The sequence below is a fragment of the Diceros bicornis genome, unplaced genomic scaffold, assembly GCF_020826845.1.
Source record: "Diceros bicornis minor isolate mBicDic1 unplaced genomic scaffold, mDicBic1.mat.cur scaffold_265_ctg1, whole genome shotgun sequence".
Lineage (NCBI taxonomy): Eukaryota > Metazoa > Chordata > Mammalia > Perissodactyla > Rhinocerotidae > Diceros > Diceros bicornis.
In genome coordinates this window covers 276,111-291,663 of record NW_026691141.1, presented here as the reverse complement: position 1 = coordinate 291,663, position 15,553 = coordinate 276,111, and the positions used below count along the sequence as shown (strand labels likewise).

Genomic DNA, 15,553 nt, shown 5'->3' with positions numbered 1-15,553 from the left:
CAGGTCCTGGTTCCAGTTGCTTCTGAGCTTAATTGTACCCCTGTCCTGTTCAGCTTCTTCTTAGAGTCCATGAAATATGGTTTTTTGTCACATATAATGAAAAAGGCCTTAAATTATATAGAGGTGATGCTTTTGATTTTGGACTCATGATGGGAGTGTTTATGGGATATCAACATGGAAATGTCCAATAGGCAGGTGAACAGACCTCTCTGAAGTTCAGAGAACAAGTATGCACCCCAAATTTACATTTTTATTCTATCCATCTATAGAATAAATAGACTCCCTAAATCTGTAGGAGTATATGAAATTGACAATGGAGAAGGTATAGAGGAAAACAAAAATAAAGCCAAGGATGGGACCTGGAAAACAGCCACATTAAAGAGGCAAAAAGTGTATCCAGAGAAAGACTGAGAAGGAACATTTATCAAGGTAGGATGAGAGCATAAAGTTGAGGAAATCAAAAGAAGGCAGAATCTAAAGAAAAGGGAAATTGATAATATTGTCAAATTCCTAAAGGACCTAAGACATTCCTAAGCTTTGATTGGCAACCACCAACTTCCTATATTTCTAAGCTTACTTCCTTTTTTCTGCCCATATTTACCATACTTGAGTTTATATTTCCGTTTCTCATCTCAACGTGCTAAGATAACCATAGTTATTCATCTCTTTAGGATAGTTTGACTTTGGCAATCTTAACCCTACATTATTTACAATACCTGACAAGGATCCGATCAAAGCAGATCCACAGAGAAGAGCTGAGCCCTTCTCACCAGAAAAACAATTGCATGCCAGTAGGATTGGGGGAGGCAAGGAAGGAGCTGGAGGAGAGCGTATGGTTTCCATAAGAGGAAATCAGACCTCATCAATCTATGAAAGCTCTTTTGGGAGGCATATATGCATATGGACAAAAGCCCATCAATGGTGTCTATTTAGATTTCCAAAAAGCCTTTCACAAAGTTCCACACAAAAGGCCATTTTAAAAATGGAGTTATCCTGGTATGATGGAGACTGGTGCAGTGCACAGGGAGGTTGCTTAGAGACAAGAAACAATGGTTTAGGATAAAAGGGCACTTCTTGGAGGAAGAAGCGTGAACACGGGCATTCCCCTATGACTACCTTTGTTTAGTATTTTTATGACTTATTTGCAGGAGAGAAGGCACAATGAAAAGCCCAAGGATATGGGAATAAATTGATGTTAGTATGAGGCTATGTGAGAAGGCAGAAAATATTGAATTGTTCTTTATAGGGGCAAAAATAAAATATTGAACTTAGGGAAAAATAATCTCAAGTATACTTAGAAGTTTCTTTACTCATTCATTCATTACACAGTTATTGAGGATCCACTATGTGGCCAGATATTGTGCTACAAGTTGGAGAGAAAATAATTGAGAAGGGGTTTCTCCCTGCTGTGAGAGAGCTTAAATGGAACAAGAAGATATTTCTGAATCTTGAGAAAAGTAAATTAAAGGTGAATAAAAGGATGTAGCTCACAGAATAGGAAACACATGGAGCTTAGTTTTCTAAGAGTTAAGCTAAGGTTGCAAAATGTAAATATACTCAAAATATTTAGATAATTCCTAAAAGGCACTGATATGCTAGCTCTGTTAAGGGAAGCTAGAATATTTGGGGCTGCATCCATAATATCTCTATACATCAGGACCATTTTTTGTTGCAAGGGACAAAAACCCAATTCAAAACCAACTGAAAAAGAGGTAAGCCTGACTTCAGGCATAGCTGGGTGTGGAGAGGCAGGAGATGTCAGGAGAGCCTGGTGTGGCTCCCTCGCTCTCCAACTCTCAGCTCTCTGTTATTCTATGTGGGTTTCATTCTAAGAGTTTTTTCACAGGGAGTAAAGGCGGCTTACATATGGGTATGGAAGGTGGAAAAAATTCCAGTTTTCTGTGTTGCACAGCACCTGTGACCCTTTTTTTCCCAGCACCCACGTCAATTCCTGAAAAAGGACAGTGAATGGCCCAGCCCTGAACCACTCACTGTGGCCAGAAAGTTGAAGTATCATTACTGGCCAGGCCAGGGACAGCACAGCTGCCAACCCGAAGAGCCAGGGCGAGGGGGAGCAGTCAGCCTCCCAGAACCACAGACTGAGAATGAGGAAGAAGTCATTTCCCAAGTAGATGGTCGGCAGACAAGAAGTAAGAGAGAACAACTATCTGCTTCCTCTCTATAAGTCATCATAGACTGATTATGGTTGGGGGAGGAGCCTCTAAGATAATCCCCCTCTCATTCCTGCCTCCTGCTATTCACACCCCTGTATAATCCCCTCCCTTTCAAGGTGGGGGATTTAGTGACTCACTTCTTTTTTTTTTTTTAATGATTTTATTTATTTATTTATTCCCCCCCCCAAAGCCCCAGTAGATAGTTGTACGTCATAACTGCACATCCTTCTAGTTGCTGTATGTGGGACGCGGCCTCAGCATGGCCGGAGAAGCGGTGCGTCAGTGCACTCCCGGGATCCGAACCCGGGCCGCCAGCAGCGGAGCGCGCGCTCTCAACCGCTAAGCCACGGGGCCGGCCCTTAGTGACTCACTTCTAAAGAAAAGAATGTGGTAGAAGCATGGAACGTCACTTCTGAGATTCGGTTATAAAAGACTGGGCGTTCCAGGGGCCAGCCCCATGGCCTAGTGGTTGAGTTCAGTGTGCTCCGCTTTGGTGGCCTGGGTTCACAGGTTTGGATCCCAGGCGTGGACCTACACCACTTGTCAGCTATGCTGTGGCAGCATCCCAGATACAAAATAGAGGAAGATTGGCACAGATGTTAGCTCAGGGCCAATCTTCCTCAAGCGAAAAAAGAGGAAGATTAGCTCAGGGTGAATCTTCCTTGGCAAAAAAAAAAAAAAAAAAAAAGACTGCAGGTTCCATCTTGGATGCCCTCTTTCTAGCTCTCTCTTGGATTGTTCACTCTGGGGCAGCCAGCTACCATGCTGTGAGTCAGTCCTATGCAGAGGCCCAGCTAAATGAGCTTGGAAGTGGACTTTCTGAGACTGATAATAACCAGGTTTATGAGCTTGGAAGTGGATCCCCCCCACGCCAGTCTTTAGATGAGACTGCAGACCTGGCTGACAGCTCAACTGCAGCCCCATGAGAGAATTGGAGCCAGAGGCACCCAGCTAAGCTGTCCCCAGATTCCTGACCCAGAGAAACTGAGAGATCATACATTTTTATCATTATAAGCCACTAAGCTTTGGGACAATTCATTAAACATCAATAAATAACTAATACACTGGGGTTGGTACTGTCGGGGGAAGAGGGAGAATCTCCCTCTGCCCTTTCCCTTAAGGTTCTTCTGGCTGGCCAAATAATCAACAAGACAGGTTAGCAGGAGAAAATAATACCAAGTTTAATAACATGTATACATGGGAGAAAGCAGGGACACTGCGTTTCTCAACACAATAGCAGAAATTCTCGTCTTAAATATCATTTTCAGCCAATGACAAAGGAGGATTTTGGGGGTGGGGGGAGTCAGTTACAGGAGATTACCACTAAAGCACAGTAAACAAGAGTAAGGTTTATTATACAGCCCCAAGGCCTCATCTTCCACATTGATAAGTTACTAGAAATGAGCTCACCCCCCCCCCTTTTTCTCAATACAGAGAGGGAGATACCTTTACAAATGGAGACTTTCCTTGTAAATGATTGTCTGACAACTCCTCGCAGGGCCATCCAAAGAATGTGGCCAGAGAGACAGGACTCCCGATAAGATGGGCTTGTTGGTGCCTTTTCTATTGTAACCTCTATCCTAAATTATCTTTTATAGCAGTCATGATAATAACCCCTTCCTAAAACAGATTTTTTGGTTTTAAATTCTTTAGGCAGTTTGGGAGGGGAAACTCAAATATTTTTCCTGAGCTCTCTCTCTGAGTCCTTATTGTCTTCAGCTCGAAATAATCCGCATACCAGAGTGGTGCTTCCTGGGGCAGCTTGCCCTGAGCACCATCAGTTCCCTCCTCTGAAACTTCCCTAGAAGTTTCACATATTAAAAGTTGAGCTGGTGACTGTGGAGAGAGAAATCGTGTTAGTACCCGGGTGATAAGAAGTCTGCAAAGAGAGAAAAGAACATAGATTAGAATGAGGATGAACAGGCAGAAAAGAACAAATCGGAGGACATTTCCCCACACTCCATTAAACCAGTCCCCCAATCCTGGAAATAAGTCAGTCCAATAAAATGTGTGAGCTTCGTTTATCTGATGAAAAATGTCAATCTTCTCTTTTAATAGATTTAAGTTAGATATTACTTGACCTGTTTGATTCACATAAAAGCAACATTTTTCTCCAATGATTGCACATGCTCTTCCTTGCTGGGCAGTGAGTACATCCAGAGCACGTCGATTTTGGAGCACCACAGATGCTAGGCTGTTAATCTCTGACTGGAGTATGTTTAAGGTTTGCATGGTGGTGTTGAACTCTTGTTCCATTACCATAGAGAGATTTAATATTGCTTTTTCCAACTCATAATCTCCAAAGCCGGGGAATAGGACTCTCAAGGCTGAAAAGAACTTGGAGTTGTGATACACAAGTGGATTTTCCACGATTTCTCGACTGGCACGTTTATGTGGCACAATCTTATGAACAAACGAACCCAAGTTTGTAATTTGGCTAGCATTTAAGGTGGAGTGTTTGGTGACAGAAGGAGCCAGGTATCCAAGTCCGCGTCGTCCTGACCAATTAGGTGGGAATCCTTTATACACTTTGTTGCCGCATAAAATGAAAAGACCAGTGTAGTTTAAAGACAAGGTTAGAATTGAGTCTGTAGTTCCCAGGATCTGGACTATTTCATGATCTGTGCCACTTGCACTGTTACTACCTAAACATCTCCATTTCCCATGAGCTCCTGTCAGTCTGCGAGAACAGAATAGATTGCGGAATAGCTGGTACAGGAGGCCTGCAGTCTGATTTTGGCAGCTATAAAGCCTGGTCTTGTCACCTGACCAGGTGAGTCCAGATTTTTGATCCACCCATATATAGTCTGTGGCATTGGGCAGCTTAACCATGCGGATAGCTGCTATACCCCAAGTTGCACACGGGTGGCTCGTAAGCCATCCAGAGCACTTGGTGATTTGGCAAATGTTTGTGCCAGAGGGAGTCACTTACAATTTCCTTGAGAGTTCTGAAGATGCCACCTGCAGAATCAAACCACAGCGTTTGACGGCAATATTGTCTCGGTATATCACCCAGGAAAGGTCCAGTGCCATGTTTACTTTCAATGCAGAGGGAAAAACTTTCACTTATTGTTTGTGCTTGGGCAAGGGACAGTCCTTGACATTCTAAGTAATCTTTCTGGGGCCCAAGTGACTCACCAGGAGAAGAAGCAGAGTGAAGTTTCCCTTGTTGCGGATACCATACTCTGTTATTTATCCATTTTCCATACTTAGTCTACCAGGTGTTCATATCAGCAGGAACAAAGACTAGTTCAGGTTCTTTTGCACTATCTAGCTGTTGACATAACCAACAGTCAGATTGATTAGTTAGCGTGGCTAGGGCTTGGTAAACTGGCATAAGGGGGTGTTTGGTCTGTGCCTGGCCTGTTGAAAAGGAGAGAGTTAGTAAAAGCAAGACACAGATTGGAAAAGAGCCCATAGCGGAGACTTAGAGAGGGGAAGAGGGACAGATAGAGACCAGGACTCTCCAGTCAGCTTTCTATTAAATGATTAAAAAAAAATATATATATATATATATATATATATATATATCCACTAATAGTTTGTGTGTGTGAGTGTGTATATATATAGGGAGTTTTGAAGCAAGGGGGAGGAAATGGGTCAAAGTAGGTTTTCTTGATCCGTGATCTTGGGAAAAGCTGTCTACTTCGTGATGTCGGCTGCTTCTGGGGCCTGGGTTTTGGCCCTGGAAATCCTTAGTTTAAGGTCTCCTGTGGGGATTATCTCCCAGTTGTCTTGAGAGCGATGTTCTGGGTCTATTTTGGCGTGGCTCGCATGGATCCAGGAAAATTTTTCCTTTATTTTGATGGCAGTGCAGGTCATCAGTAAGACTTCATAAGGTCCTTCCCAGCGAGGTGACAGTGCGTGTTTTCTTCTAAAGACCTTGATGTACACCAGGTCTCCTGGTCGAAAGGGATGGCAAGGCTTGTCAGAAGGTGGTGGCCAGGCCTCTTTTACCTGTTGACGATATGCTTCAAGTATACTAGTTAATTTTTGTATATAACAAGTCATAGCATCAAATTGTTCACTTAAGTTCCCATAATATTCATTTACTCCAGGAATTGAAGGTTTAGAGACGCCAGTAGGCATCGGACGTCCAAAAACTATTTCAAGAGGAGTCAGACCATGCCTTCTATTTGGAGTATTTTGAATCTTCATAAGGGCCAAGGGCAGAGCCTCTGGCCATTTAAGTCCAGTTTCTTGACAGACTTTTCCTAGAGTTCTTTTTATATCTAGATTTTTACGTTCCACTTGCCCTGATGACTGAGGGTGATATGGGGTATGAAATTTTAATGAATACCCCAGAGTTTTTGCAAGCAAGTGGTTTATCTCTGCTGTAAAATGAGTTCCTTGGTCTGATTCAATCCATAAAGGAATGCCAAAGCGAGGAATAACTTCAGTTATTAATTTCTTTACCACTGTTGTGGCATCTGCATGTCTGGTCGGATAGCATTCAGTCCATCCACTAAACATGCAGACAATAACCAAACAGTGAGAGTAACCTAAAGCTGAAGGCATGTCTATAAAATCCATTTGGAGTGCCGCAAAAGGCAGCGTGGGCCTGGGAGGACTTCCTGGATCACACTGATTTCTCCCAGAGACTTGGTAAGATTTGCAAGTTGTGCACTGGGAGGGGATTTGGTCAGAAATTTTATGGATGCCAGGGCAAAACCAATTGTCTTTTAGTTCCTTAACTATCCCCCTTTTGCACATATGTCCCATTTGGTGGGAGATAAGTGCAAGCCAAAAAGTCAAAAGAAAAGGAGCTACTGGAAGTCCATTTGGTCCAATGTATAATCCATCTGATAATTGTTTGGCACCCTTTTGTATCCAATTGTCTTTTTCAGATTGTGGGGCATTTGCCTGATAGTTAATAACATCAGTCAGGGATAAAGGCAGGTTTAAGAATTGGGTGGAAAATGGATAAGGGGGTCCATAGTGAGCTGCATGTTTAGCAGCTCTGTCAGCCCTGTCATTCCCTAAAGATATGACATCAGTCTCCTTAGTATGGGCTGAACAATGAACAATGGCAATTTTTGAAGGAAGGTGAATAGCTTGTAATAAGGCTGCAATTAAGTGTCCATTAGCAATAGGAGTTCCTGCAGAAGTTAAGAATCCACGGGATTTCCAAATTGTGCCAACAGCATGGCAGACTCCAGAAGCATATTTGTGTAAACGAAAGAAAAACAAGATTAATGGTTAGAGCAAATTGTAAACCAGTTTTTGAGTTCAGAGGACAGCCAGTGAAGAAGAATTTTAGATGTCAGCGTCAAAGTATCTTTTGCAGTTTAAAATGTCTCTGATGGTGTCGTCAGGTCATCTCTTAAGTTTATATCAAGTTCATCAGCTTCAGTTTGTAAGGCTTCAGGAAAAAGGGCAGGTTTAGTTCTCAGTGATTTTAAATGAAAATGATGGAAAAAATCAAAAACGTTAGTTTGGACATCTGTAGCCAGATATTTTAGGAGACTAGAAGAAATCAGGATCCAGTCCAGTCAACAGATATAAAACAAAAACCTCAAAAGACAACAAAACTAGGATCTAATATCTGCAAACTTATACTGAAATAGTTTTTACTGAAATATAATTTTTCTCTCTAAAATCACCCTCATTTTTATTAAGATAGCAAAATTAAAACTAGTTTGCAAAATAAATCTAGTTCCAATAGAGTTGGCCCAATTATTTACATAGGTACAGCAAGAATAGCAGTTGATCACATAGGCTCTTTTAAATCTGCTTTGCTGGAACTTTTTATAAGGAATCTCAGATTGAACTTTAAAGGTCTCTCGAGGCCAGGAAAGCCAAGCCAAGGATTTTGTCATCAGACTTTGCCTGTAATACCTACAGATTTGGGTGAATCCCTCTCTTCCGAGGTTCCCCCCAAATATTTCGAGGTTCCTTGTACCTGCCAGATAAGTGACATTCTTTACTTATCCTGGTAAGTGCTGCTTGGAACATAAGGTACCAGGCCAATATTTCCACGTGGCTTTATTCCATAAAGTCCAATCTTCATTTTTTAAAAGCTGTATGGTTATATGGCAAATATGATGTTCCAGTCACAACCTTGGTAATATAACCAGTGTTTTCAATTGTGTCCTGTTATAAGGAGAACAGATTTTTACCGAACTTATGCAAATAATTATATTGCCATGAAAACAACAATACTCACTTACTAAGAGTTTCCAAATCCTGGAGGGATCAGGTAGAGAGAAAAAGATAAATATTTCCATTTTACTTACAAAAGTATCATTTACCAAATTGCTATAAGTCATAGCTATCTCGGGAGAAAAGAGAAAAAGTTTTCCTTAAATCTGAAAAAACAAAACATTAAAAATTCAGCAATACTTCAAATGAAAAATCATAAAAATTATAATCATCCTTATCAGTTGGTTCAGTCCTGTGTAATCCATTCTTGATCCCAATCTTTTTGTTAGCAGCTTTATGAAGTTATCAGTCTCTCCATCAGATTTTTATAATTTTTTACCCAGTTCAGTTTTATGATCAGAAAGTTTGTCAGAAACCTGTACAGTTCCAGTGTAAATGTCAGAGTCCTTTCCATGAATTTTTTTGAAGTCGAAACATTTTGCAAAAGCATTAGAGCAAAGAAATAAGTCTGTAAACAACAAGACCTCAAAATGGCAATTGACAAGGAAATTTGGTTAATTTTGTGACATACAACACTTTAAAATAATAATAACCAGAATTATGACTGATAACCAGGACAGATCAGAATTTCAGTAATGTTATACAATTTTAAAACACCTATGTCAATAACATTTGCCCACATAATAGCACCTAAGCAGGCTTATCATCACTGTTCTGACAATGCTTTCCATGTAATTGAACATATTGAATAAGCCTAATAAGTTTAGTATCTTTCCCCTTATAGGAAGAGAGCAAATTTCTTTGAGAAGTTTCAGGGCCCTTTGAAAATTCCCAAAGAAATAAAAGTTAAAAAAAAGACTTTAAGATATGAATTTTGGGGGAGCTTGTCAAAAATATGAACAATCAAAGCAAACAGAGCATTAACAGTCCAAAAGTCTTAATAGAGAGACCTCAGTCTTTTGAACGTAGGAAATTATTTTAACAGTTTTTTTTTTTTTCTGTCTTTTAGGTAGACTTACTCAAAGGTAAAGAAAAATCTTTTGTAACCTCTTTATCAAGTTTAAGCAAATTATCCTTTTAAGAGACAGAAGACCAAATTTTAATTTTGCACCAGCTTATTTCTGCTATTAAAACTCATTTACTTAATTAAATTCATTTCAATCTTAGCCAATTTGACCATGCATAAAACTTTTTTTCCAGAATTCCTCTTCCACAAACATTCTATAACTTTCTTTTAACATTCAGAATTTGTCCCATGTCTTTCTTTTCCCTCCTAGTACTTGAGGACAAATTTATCTTTCTTAACCAAACAAAATATTTCCATTCTTTGTACCTTTATACATCTTACTTTCCTTGTACACAGACATATTTTTTTTAATTTTTTTAGTAGCTTCAATCACATATATTAATTAGAAATTTTAACCCTTAGAAACCTTAATTTGTAAGTAAAAACTAAACAATTATAAACTTTCTTTTATATTAGTATCTTGTGGCTTGGAAAATTTATAAACACTTCATAACTTCTAGAAACATGTTACTTTATAGTACAATCTTTTAATAAAACACATGTTTACCAATAGAGCCAAAACACCTTTTAGTTTTCCTGTAATGAAAAGCCAAAAGTAGACAAATGTACATTTAGCAATCAAAGTCTAATATCTTATCTTATTTGGAAATGATGATACTCAGAGAATTTTTATCACAAAACTTATCAAAACTCTCAAGTTTTAAGTCACCAAAAAGAGTTTGGAAGCTGTAACCACCATAACACATAATTATTGTTTAAAGTTCATCCAACATTCATCTTCTTTACAACTATTTAGTTACTTATTCCCAATAACTATTTAGATTGCCTATAAGACTTCATAAGACTTCAGATAAAATTAGCCATCATTTAAATTACTATTTTTGTGAACCAGTTCTGTAATAGAAATAACATCAGTTTTTTTCTTACAAAATTTCATGTAAATTTCATCACCTCTTATACCTTTAAACATAGTTATCATTAAAATTTTTATCAATAGGTCTTGGTCTTCTAATTTTGGACAAGGGAAGCATTCCCAGTCAGACATTTTAAAACATACTCAGGCAAAGTTGATGTAACCTCTTTATATAAAATTAGCTCAAACATTCTAACCTTTATAATCTTATTAACACTTACACTTTTACATGTTCTCACTTCAATTGTAACCTGAGTCAAGGTCTTAAGGCTAGTCAAATTTTTCCCTTCCTTTTTCTGGTCTTTTTTTAGGTACCAAATAAATAATTATGTGAGAGCTCTCAAAACATTTTTTTTTTTTTCCCAATTTAGAAGTTTTTCCAATTCAAAGGATCCGTTGTCTGGCCATTGACGAGTAGGATCTTCACTTGTATATTTATTCCAATAGTGACTCGAACCAATAAGCCTTTTTAAGGAAAGACCCGGAGGTAACTTTCCACGCTTAGAATAAATCTTCACCGTGGACGCAAGAGGCGTCCCTGGTGATGGCGCAGATGATGTAGCCCCCATGATCCACAGAATTCACTCCCAAAGATATTCAGAGAAAGTAAAGACCTTCATTGCACAGGCGGTAAGGATCTCCGGTCTCCCATAATAGTGTGGGACGCCTCCAGTCACAGACCCGCTAATCTGTGACACCGGGCGGGCGATACTGGAATGGGATTTTTCCAGCACTAACAAGCAACAAAGGTTAAGACGACAAAAGCCCTTATGGACTGGGCCCTTTATGACAAACTCCCCTGAGAGCTTGGCACAGCCGGACAAAGAGATAGTTCAGAACCCCAGTCTACTCGACTGGCCACCAAGGTGCACCCCGGTAAATGCACCTTCCGTATGGTGGAGACCAAGGAGAATATTCTCACTGGTCACAAAGCCAAGTTTTCTCAGGACACAGACAAGACAGAAGGAAAAACTTCATCCGGTTTTTTTTTTTTTTTTTATGTGCACAATGACAGCTTTAGTCACGCCTTAGGTCTTTTGGAGCCAGAATAATACCTGGGGGGGAGGTGCCGCAGGGTTGGGGACTGTGTGCTTTACAGAGTACCTCGTCGTTGCACGGACATTTTCTTGCAGTTGGCGGGGGACCTGTGTCATCTACCCCGTTCCGTGATCCAACTTATCCTGTCACGGGAGTCTTCTGAAAGTGGCGAGCGCCCTAATGGCTCTTAACTGCTCGACCCGCGCCCACTTAAATTTGCGGCCTTTTTGGCTTCCAAGATGCCCTTGGCAATGACCTTCACTTCATGTGCATAATAACCCACAGCAAAGTTTGTAGACGCAGGTCTGGTGAGACCCGCAAACTCACCAGTCTGTGGGGCCGGCCCGGACAGCAGGCTTATAGGGCCTATGCCTGTGTCCTACCCTATGGTATTTCCTTCTTATGACAAAAGACACAGACAAAAGAGAAAAACAGAGACTATCTCTGGGAGGAAAAGGAATCAAGATCAAAAACCAAGAGTACTCTACCAAATTTAAACCAAGAGTCACTAAAAGCCCAAGATACTAGTTTCCCAAATATTTTCTCCTGCCAATCTAAATTTAGAAAGAGAAAAAATTCTCACCACTTCCTTCCGCCGGACTCCGCAGATAGAGATTCCGGGAGGCTGACGTGGTAAGAAGTCTTACCTTTTGCCGGCTTTCGTCAGGCGTTCCCGGATCTCATCATCTGCAGTAGTCCAGGGAGAAGGCAGGTCTTCCAGCCAGAGAAGGCAACTTACCAGCCAGTGCTTCTCCTGGCTGGCTCGCCAAAACTGTCGGGGGAAGAGGGAGAATCTCCCTCTGCCCTTTCCCTTAAGGTTCTTCTGGCTGGCCAAATAATCAACAAGACAGGTTAGCAGGAGAAAATAATAGCAAGTTTATTAACATGTATACATGGGAGAAAGCAGGGACACTGCGTTTCTCAACACAATAGCAGAAATTCTCGTCTTAAATATCATTTTCAGCCAATGACAAAGGAGGATTTTGGGGGTGGGGGGAGTCAGTTACAGGAGATTACCACTAAAGCACAGTAAACAAGAGTAAGGTTTATTATACAGCCCCAAGGCCTCATCTTCCACATTGATAAGTTACTAGAAATGAGCTCACCCCCCCTTTTTCTCAATACAGAGAGGGAGATACCTTTACAAATGGAGACTTTCTTTGTAAATGATTGACAACTCCTCGCAGGGCCATCCAAAGAATGTGGCCAGAGAGACAGGACTCCCGATAAGATGGGCTTGTTGGTGCCTTTTCTATTGTAACCTCTATCCTAAATTATCTTTTATAGCAGTCATGATAATAACCCCTTCCTAAAACAGATTTTTGGTTTTAAATTCTTTAGGCAGTTTGGGAGGGAAAACTCAAATATTTTTCCTGAGCTCTCTCTCTGAGTCCTTATTGTCTTCAGCTCGAAATAATCCACATACCAGAGTGGTGCTTCCTGGGGCAGCTTGCCCTGAGCACCATCAGTACAATAAGGTAATATTTATGTTCTTATGTGCAAATGACCAAAAATAGGTAAATACATACAAGATCAGATAAACAAATCTGTTAAAATATCATATGTGATTCTGTCATGTTTGAATATTTTCTGTGTTGAATGTGAAGAAAATGAACTTTTCCCCCATAGATGAAACTATTGGGTATTATTTTTATCAATAAATAGACTGAATATATAGCAGCTGCATTGTATCTTATTAAATACAAATCTTAAATCAAGATACAGTAATTACAGCATTCTGTAGCTAGTTAAAGTCTAGACTACATTATTTGGCTGTGTTCTGGACTGTTCCTCTAATTTTTTTGTGGTTCCAATGAGATTTTCAATTGTAATTGGAGGTTAAAAAGAATCATTTTGCCAAGTTTCCTTTGACTCCTTGTTTAAAAGATCTGACACGGATCACCATGAGGGAAAGGTCCGTATGAGGTCAATATGACTTTGTCTTTGAGATCTGTTTACGTCTTCGTGTTGGTAGTTACCTAAGTACCTCTTCCTGATGAAAAGTCTAAAAAAATCTCAAGGGAAAAAGAAAGAGGACTGAGTCCAATATCAAAAGGATGTTTATTAAAGCCAATTTTCTTTAGCAGCAGCCTTGCAATAAAATAAAATATATTTTTAAATGTATAAATTCATAAGCCTGGGTATAAACCTAGACTGATGTAGTTCCATAAAAATTATCAAGTTGTAACCTCTAAAAGCTAAGTAGGTAATAGAACTGTTGATTAACCTCAACTGAAGTGCTTATACCTGCTACTATATTCAGAAGTTAATAGCTACCCAGGGGCATTTTTAACTTACATGTGATGTTGAGTAGGGTTTTCCTCTGATGATCGCCCTAGTATTTCAGAAAATTCTAATTAGCAACTAATTACCATTGCACCCTGTCATTACACAACCCTCATGTTGCTGCTGTAACTTTATTTCTTCAAATAAGACAGAGGGAGGCTCCAACAAGTTCTGAAGCTGCTTTTGATAATTATATAACACAGAGAACAACACTACCTTTGCTATTATTTCTGTAAGATATAACTGTCTCCAGACAACCAGTGCACTCAATGTAGAGCCAAAACAATGTTGGTCTGCTTGTGTATTTGGGAGACCAGTGTCTCACAGTGAGCCTGTTATATGTTTCCCACCGTCTCATAGGGAAAGTTATATGTCTTCAGGTTTTCTTGCAAGGCACTGGAAGCAGGGCCCTTTACTTGGGATTCATTGGAATTCAATGAATACTTAGAATTCATTACTCATTACCAGTTAACTCATTTTATGGTGCAAATTTCTTCATCCTAACCAATTCTCACTCACGTGCATAGAAAATTCCATGTTTTAACATATAGTATTACATTTGGTTGAGTTTTTTTTTTCTTTTCCTTCCTTATATAACTTTCAACTACTGTAGAGGACTGTTTTGAAACTATTTAATTGTTGTTGTTGTTCAGTCCTCTGAAGCTTAATGAGGAAAGTCGTATGAATATACACATAGTAATGCAAACATACTCCCTTATTGCCTAGGTGCTAGGTAATGCCCAAAGTTATTGAGCCCAAGGAACTGAAGTCGTGTTTGTGATGATGGATGCTTTGCAGAGAGCCAAGTCTATAGAAGCTGGAGAAGAAACAGAACTGATGGTTCCATCTTCTCTTCCAGAGACAAGAACTTCGACACCCCAGGGCCCTGAGAGGTTTAGATCACCCTGGAGCTGTTGCAAAGCTAATCTGGTGCCATTATGTGGAAATGGAGGGATTCTGTGCACCACCACCCTGATTTCACATTGGAAAGCCAAGGGTTTTTTATTCCAACTCCAGACAATTCCACAGAGAAGTGGTTATTATGTATGATTATTTGTCTACTTAAACTATAAAAGTTTTCTATATATAATAGCAAAGAAAAAAACCATAAAGGAAAGACTGATAGATTTTGCTACAAAAAAGGGAAAACATTTCCAAGTAAAAAAAAAAAAAATACAGTAAATAAAACTAAAAGGCAAATGAAAATAATGGAAGGTATTGGCAAAATGTATGACAAAGGATTAGGGCTAATGTTTTTAATACACAGTTCTTTTTAATCTCTATAAATACAATTAAGTTTCTTTTTCTTTTCCTTTTCTGGGGATAGTGTCTAGAGGCATTCAAAATGGTCCAGCACTTGACATACTGTTGTAGGCTATCTTACAATACAGCTTCCAGCAATGCCAGGCTGTCCTGAGCCCCTGGTATTAGAATTGTCTATCTTTATACCAAGAAGGGAGGGACAACACCAGAATCCACATGTCGCGTGTGCCCAGGTCAGCTTCAAGGAGTTCATGCCATGAGACCTAAAGTTCTTATGAGATTGTCTAAAACAAAAAAACTTATCATCTGGGCCTGTGGTGCCTCCATGGTTGCTAAATGTGTCTGTGACAGGATCAAGTATGCTTTTCTAAAGGAGGAACAGAAAATCATTGTGAAAGTGTCGACGGCACAAGCACAGTCAGAAAGCTAGATTTAAAAATGGAGATTTTTTTGAATAATAAAAATAAAATCAAAAGCCTTCTAAAAATTTAAGTTTCTTCTGTTCCTACATCATGGGAAAATGGATGGGCATATTTTCACCAAATTGGGAGATATATTTGGGGTGACCTGACTTAAAATATAGCCTATGTGTTGTACAAGAGGTCCATTTGGGAGGACCCTGGGGAAAACCAAGGGAGTTGGGCAGTGCTGCGTTAGAGCAGCTGGACCTGAGGCTCAAAGCAAGGTCCTTGGGAGTGTCCATTGGGTCAGACATACTAGCTGAAGTATCAATGGTATTAACACTGGCTA

At 39.7% G+C, this 15,553-nt stretch overlaps 1 pseudogene; it reads left to right on the top strand.

The window, feature by feature from the left end:
- The first annotated feature begins 14,646 nt into the window (after nucleotides 1–14,646).
- LOC131402783 (large ribosomal subunit protein eL34-like) lies at nucleotides 14,647–15,484 on the top strand (annotated as a pseudogene).
- The last annotated feature ends 69 nt before the right edge of the window (nucleotides 15,485–15,553 follow it).